Here is a 7,702-nt window from a genome sequence, read left to right as displayed (position 1 = left end):
TAAATGTTGACTATATTGATACTTAGGGTTTAGAAAATATGCTGCATAATTAAAAAAGCTTAAAATTAGTACCAACTACCAAAGTACCAATACCTACAATGCTACAAGCCCACAAGTCTACAAGACTACAAGTCTACAACTACAAATCAACAACCCAGAATATTTACTTACCGGCCCTATGAAGAGGATGCATCAGATGAGCTGTCCATCGTGCATCGACAATATCTAAGAAAGCCCGATGTCCTCTAGGGTTTGCTGCCTTTATAGCATCCTTCATACGCTCAAGGGATGCATACAAGTGGGGCATAGTGGGTCCCCTCAAGGAAGAGTCCACCATACGCAAGACCTTTACTATAGGATCTATGGTCTGCAACACTACAGTAACACATCTCCAGAAATCATCAGATGATATTGTGTACTGTGCGGCGCGCCCATTGGTCGTGTTGAATTATCACAAACTCATTAAGTCAATAGACAATAAATATCATACAAGATAATCATAAACTCATAATATAAATATAATAATTTATAAGATGAAATAGTAGATAGTTATCTTACTTGGATCCAGCCCAATCAAACCACTCCTGCGATGCAAACATGGATCTGAGGCCCGACTTCTTATCTTGCATGCTGCTCAAGGCGACGAAATTTGTCGCAAATCTTGTCGGACCAGGTCGCACCAACTCACCTCCACATGATCTCCGCATCATTGCCAAAGCAACGTTATGATTGTAGATGAAGTTGGTTACCTGTCTTGCACTCTCAACAGTGTTGTGGACAATGCTGATTTTTCCAATGTCCTTCAGCATTAGGTCAATTGAATGTGCAGCACAAGGTGTCCACATAAGGTTATAATCAGGTGAAGCCATCAACACTTCACCGGCCTTCTTATAGTTGGAGCCATTGTCAGTAACAATTTGCACCACATTTTTCCTACCAACCTGGTCGATCACATCTTGCAGGAGACCCATGATATATCTGTGGTCTTTCATATGACCAGTAGCATCCACTGATTTCAAGAAGACAATTCTCCAATCACAGTATACCATGAAGTTGATGATGGACTTTCTCGTCGGGCCGGTCCATCCATCAGACATGATGGTGCATCCATAAGTATCCCAAAAGGGTTTCATACTATCAATATACTCCTGCAGCTCTTGCTTCTCCTCTTGAAGGAGGGTGGTCATCAACTCTGTAGGGTTGGGACCATTATATCTAGGGTTTGTCGCTGCAATAGTATCAATCATATTCCTATAGTATGGACCCTATGCTGTGTTTGCTGGGATGTGATTGTAATAAATCCACTTTGACATTGCTTTCTTTACCTTCTTTGCCATACCTTTCCATGCACCAGATATCTTGGGCTGCTTGGCCCCTTTTCTCTTGAATGTATCAGGATCCTGCTCCATGGTCGGGTCTGGACGGCGTGGATAATCAGATGGTTGCCGCGGTAGTGGCACTGAACGGTCTGAACCTGATGTATGAGGGGCCCGCTGACTCTGTGATCTGCCAAACATGCCAAATACACCACCCCTCCCCCCGAATCGAAGGTCTAGCCCCCGTAGGCCTAGATGGACCAGCTCCCGTAGCTCTAGCTCGGCCATATCCTCGCTCCCCCGATTGTGCAATCGTCTCGCTCTCTCGCCATGGCCCGCCGCATATCCCTCTCCTCATGATCTCTGTCCACATCAACAGGATCAACATCCCTATCATCATCTGAATCATCCACATATGATGACGGTCCCCGCACTGCATCATCTAGTGCTCTGTTGACTTTCCTCCGATCATCTTTCTTCTTCCCCTTTTGTTTTTGTAAATCCCCGAGTAACTTGATTACATCCGGATGGGCCTCTCGTGCATTTAGTCACATCCTTTGAACTCCCAATGATGTGACCCTTGAACCTACCGATGCCACCCGAGTATATTCTTTTGTGACAAAAATTACACTCGCTTTTATTTTTGTCTCCATCAATAGCCGTACAATATTGCCATGTCCGGGTCGGTCCTCCCTCCTATCGCTGATCTCTCGGGTTGTCCCCGACCCCGTCCCCCGACCATGTCCCTGTCCCTGTCCCCGTCCACCCTGGGAAGACCCAGTTCCCCTCTGACTCCCACCAGCAGACATGATGACTGTTGCATTCAAATAACATTAACAAATAACAACATCATTATAATTGTTTATACACATATAAACAATCATATATGAAATTATGAATATTGCATGTATGATATAATTATAAAAATATGCTGCCCATATCAAAACCGGCGATGAAGCCACATGGGCAACACAACCAACAGTTGAAAAATACTTATATAATTATTCCATAATTTTCAAAACATTTCCCCCCATTTTCCCCTATTTTTTGCATTTTTCATAATTATTGATATTTTTATTAATATCAGGATTTTTTTGAAAAATAAAATAACTTATTTTTGGGTCAAAAAATATTTCGACTCCGTGAGTCCATAGATCGGCTCACGGAGTTCCACATATGTTTTTTCTATCATCATACAACCACTGTATCACTTAAAAAGTAATCATACAAGATAATCAAAATATCATTTTTTACCCACAAAAATAAAAAAATAAAATACTCTGCGGGAAAAAATTCTGACTCCGTGAAATCGTAGATCGGCACATGGTATTCAACATATATTAATTTCAAAATCATCCAACATCATATAGCATGCATTTTGTGAAAAATTACTTGGATAAGAATGGTTACCTGTTTGACGAAAAAACTCTCAGATCTGTGCGAAACGGCTACTGATCGACAGAAACAACGTGATATCCGGCAACAAGGAAGCAGGATGTACCCGTAGATGTCAAAGATTGGACGAAAATATAGTGAAAAGTGCGAAAAATGAGAGAGAGAAGCTCTGGAGAAGAGAGAGAAGAGAGAGAAATTAAAAAAAATCAAACGAAATTCGGGAGAATTTCGCCCTTTTATCGCGAGAAGTCGGCGATTTATCGACCGACTTCTCGCAATGTCGGTGTCGCTAGGGGGTGTCGTGTCGCCTCCCAGCAACATGGCGACATATCGCCCTGTGTCGGCGATATGTCGCCGACATTTTGAACCGTGGTTTTAAGGTTCAGTTTAGCGGTATTCAAAGTTTCCAAAATGAGTTGGGATGAACAAGGAGTAAGATCATGTTATTTTGATGAATATGGCACTTGGCTAGGTGGTCAAGACTTCGCTTTGTGTGCTTTTGTGAGCTGTTTACCTAAATCAAATTCATCCCCTAGTTAATTGGTTATATTATTTTGTATGACATGTTAGAATGCATTTTTATACGCCCTGAGATCCAAACCTAAATGAATTGTTTGTAGTCTATCATTTATTTTTAATTTTCTATTTGAAAACCAAAGAGATTTATCGTTTTGGTGATATCTGTATCTGGTATTCCGAACAGAACTTGAAACATATGGACCCATATTATACTGGATAAACCTATTTTTCAATTGCTAAAACTGAATGGTTTGCTTCTTTCTCTTTTTATTCTTTTTCCTGTTGCTACAACTTTGATTTGATTTGCTTTATAATGAAAGGGATGTCTTTAGATAAGCTTTACTAGCTGTCTTCATTGCCCCGTGAAACTGTGAAACAACCTTTTATTGCTTGAAAGACCAGAGGATATCTTTTTTGCTTCACAGGTTGAGCAGTTGGAGCAAGAGGTAGCTGAACTGCGGCAAGCCCTTACAGATAAGCATGAACAAGAACGTGTGATGCTTCAGGTATTGATTGTTCATCTATCTGTTTTCCCTTCTATACAATGTTGGGTATTGCAAGGAATGCATTTCCTATGGTGTTTGTTCAGAAAACTTGTAGCTGGTCTGCTAATCTAGTTCCCTTACAAATGGGAATTATGCAGAATCAGTTGCACATGGCTAAAGCTAAAACTCTCTTCTGTTATAGTCTTATTGCCTGATTGGCTTTGGTGATGGGTTTGATTTTCGAAAGAACCTCTTAATGAAAATAGGGGGTAAGGTTGAGCACGTAGACCCTGCAGTGGCAGAATCCTGGTGCACCACCGGGTACATGCCTAATTTGCTTTGGATATAATTGTAGAACTTGCTGTAACGTTTCCCCATCCTTCTTTTTCTGTTGTTATATTACCTGTCCATTTCCCAGCTTTGAGAACTCCAAGAAAAAAAATGTGAAAGATGCTTGAATGGGTTGTACTGCAAATTTATTATCTTTTACATTTTAGAAGTTTAGCAACTGTGAAATTATCTTTTCCCCTCTGAAGTAGTTTCATCCTGTTCTAACCACATCATTTGCTATTTTTGTGTGTTAATCTATTATTTGTTAAATTTTGACAAGGTCCTAATGCGGGTGGAGCAAGAACAAAAAGTGACTGAAGATGCTTGTAGATTTGCAGAGCAAGATGCAGCTTCTCAAAAATGTGCTGCCAACATCCTTCAGGTTCCTTCTTAATGCACTGGTGGATTTTGAATGATTTTAGGTGTTCCCCATGTGAGTTTTCCAGAACAGATGGACAAATGGAACTTATGCCAATCTTCACAGATTTTGAAGATGATAGTTGATAACTCTATGAAATAGAGTTAAGATTGTTAACTTTATACTTGAGATGGCTTGATTTAGGAGTATTTTGTCTTTGTTTTAGTGATAGTATTCATTAGATGTTGTCTTATTTAGTCTTAACATGTTGCATCTTGTTTAGTTCATTGTTGTCACTCTTACATGAATTTCTCTTCAGATTTGTGATGAATTTGATTATTTCTCTTTCTCTTGAAAAATGTAGGTAAAGAGCCATAATAGGAGAAGAAGTTGTCCTCTAACTTTGTGGTGAAGTTTGCTGCAGCATTGCTACAGCAACAGAACAGAATATTCTCAGATCCAATTCAAATGGAAATGACCAGAAAGGGCTAACTTAAGTGGACAATATTCTTGTAAATACATGATGGTTCTCAGCCTTGATCTCAGGAGGAATGTTCTAATCCTATGGCCAGGTTCTACCCTAATGTTTGAATACATTTATAGAGGAAAGAGAGACAAAAGAGGAGAAGGAGGTAAGGAGATAGCAACACACACGGCCAAGGAGAGGTGGAGAACGAATGCTGGAGCTCTTGTGGAAGCAAGGAGCTGCTGGAGTTGCTGATTTGCTGGAGAAGAAGGCTGAAGCTCGTGTGGAAGCATTGAAGCTTTAGTTTCTTCTTGTTTTTATAACTCTATCTTTCTACTTTCTAGTCTCATGACAACTATACTTGGTTTTATGTATTTGAATTCTGTTATGGGCTAAATCTTTGCTGTGTTAGGATGATAGTAATACCTAAACCTGAATTTTGAGATGTAACTAACCATGTGTTCTTTAGTTTTATTGCGATCCACTTTACTGTTAATGAATTCAGCATGTTATATTGACTTATTTCAGTTCTTGAATGATCTTTCTTGAATGAATGTTATGATTTCATTAATTGGAAAATTAATGGAGTTTAGGTGTTTGTTGAATTGTGTGATTTAGCATAATCTTTAGTTAGGTTGTGTTAATTAGTAGGTTGGGTAGGAATACCCAATTACCTCACATTACCATTGATTGGATTGGGTTTAAATTGCATTCTTATTTCATATTCTTCATAGGAATGTGCAGATATTGATTTAGGATGCTAGCTTATGTGTATTGAAAAATACCATATTGCCATTCATTCCAAGTTCTTGATTAATCTTGGGGTTGTAGTATTGCTTTAGTATTTGCATTATAAAATTCAGGGGAAGGGAAACTTGATTCCTAACACACTTTTCACTCACTAAGTTTCTTCTATTGCTCAATCTCCAATTTAGTTCGTTAGTTTAATTAACTGTCATTTGGTCATTTAGTTAGTCAATCACAAATCAGCCTTGTTAATCTCATTTAAATCAATTTTACTTTTACATTGAAAGTTAAGGATATAATTCTCTGTGGGATCGATACTTTACTTATCATTTATTACTTGATTGCGATATGTACACACGTGCGTAATATCTTGAGATACAAGCAACAAGTTTTTGGTGCCGTTGCCGGGGAATTTTGTCTTTGATAATTAGTGTAGAAGTAAGTTTTTGTTTTATCTATTGAAATTGAAATTTCTTTACTTTGATATTAGTTTTCTTTTATTTCCAGGTGCTTTTATCCTTGTATGAATCCACTGCATGATCAAGAGTTGATACCCTTTGATTTTGAAATCGAAAGGACATTTCGAGCTAGAAGAAGGGAGCAGCGAGGTTTAGCAGCAGGACAAACAATAGCTAAAGCAGTGAGATATAGGTTGAATAATAATGAGAATAATATGGCAGCTGAGGGTGATGATAGAGATATGGCCATCAGAGCATATGCTATCCCCATGTTACATGAGCTGAATCCAAGCATAGTACGGCCAGATATTCAAGCACTACATTTTGAACTTAAGCCGGTGATGTTCCAAATGCTTCAAACTGTGGGACAATTCAGTGGGCTGCCAACAGAAGATCCTCATCTCCATCTTAGACTCTTCATGGAAGTAAGTGATTCTTTCAAGATACCTGGAGCAATTGAAGAAGCTTTGAGATTGAAGCTATTCCCTTACTCATTGCGGGATAGGGCAAGAGCATGGCTGAACTTCTTACCTCCACAATCAGTAGCCACATGGAATGATTTAGTAGAGAAGTTCTTGATGAAGTACTTCTCTGCAACAAAGAATGCCAAGTTCAGAAATGACATCACTGGTTTTCAACAGTTGGATGGTGAATCTTTGTATGAGGCATGGGAAAGATTTAAGGAGCTCTTGCATAAATGTCCTCACCATGGTATTCCTCATTGGATTCAAATGGAGACTTTCTACTATGGTTTAAGTGGACAAACTCGATCCATAGTGGATGCATCAGCAAATGAGGCTATATTGGCTAAGTCTTACAATGAAGCTTATGAGATCTTGGAGAGAATGACCAACAACAACTACCAATGGCCAGCTGAGAGAGGTGCTGCAAATAAGAGAGTGGCAGGGATTTATGAGTTAGATGCAGTGATAGCTTGAATTGAATTGTGTTAAGGTGTCCTGGAAGAGGCTTCAATTCTAACATAGGAGGCTCTTCAATTGATGGCTTAAGGGATGGAGTTGCAAGCTCAGATAATACAAGAGGATCAAATCTATTCCCTCTTAATGTCTCAGCTGGTCTTGCATCTAACCAAGCCATGTAGCTACTTGCTTCATCACCTACTTGTGAAATTTCAGATGCCAATGAAAGCTCTAATTGATCTTTAATGCCCTTTGTCTCCACTTCTTCTAAAACCAGCTCTTCAATAATATCTACACTAGGGCATTGCTCTACCTCATCTGGAGATTTCATTGCCTGGAGAACATTGAAAGTAACTTGCTCTCCATTTACCCTCATAGTTAATTCTCCTTTATGCACATCAATCAAAGTCTTTCCAGTGGCCAAGAAGGGTCTTCCAAGAATGATGGGCACATCTCTATCAGCTTCAAAATCAAGAACAATGAAATCAGCAGGGAAGATAAACTTATCAACTCTTACCAAGACATCTTCAATTTTTCCTTCAAGATGAGCTAAGGATCTATCAGCCAGCTGAAGTGTTACTGTAGTTGGCCTTGCTTCTCCCACACCAAGCTTCTTGAAGATTAATATTGGCATAAGGTTAATGCTAGCTCCAAGGATAGTCAATCTATACACAGGATAAGGATCATTTGTATGTAATTTAGTAAAAA

The 7,702-nt window shown here is 39.1% G+C and overlaps 1 non-coding gene across 1 annotated transcript; it reads right to left on the bottom strand.

Annotated features, from left to right (window-relative positions):
- Nucleotides 1-6,682: 6,682 nt before the first annotated feature.
- On the bottom strand, nt 6,683-6,789 carry LOC149011685 (small nucleolar RNA R71). The gene has a single exon (XR_016174838.1). It is a non-coding gene; the product is annotated as a small nucleolar RNA R71 (small nucleolar RNA).
- Between the last annotated feature and the right edge of the window lie 913 nt (nt 6,790-7,702).

Source organism: Hakea prostrata, chromosome 7 (genome assembly GCF_041222555.1).
Source record: "Hakea prostrata isolate BN-2017 chromosome 7, UWA_Hpros_2, whole genome shotgun sequence".
Lineage (NCBI taxonomy): Eukaryota > Viridiplantae > Streptophyta > Magnoliopsida > Proteales > Proteaceae > Hakea > Hakea prostrata.
The sequence above is the reverse complement of the archived record's forward strand: the minus strand, read 5'-3'. Positions and strand labels throughout refer to the sequence as shown.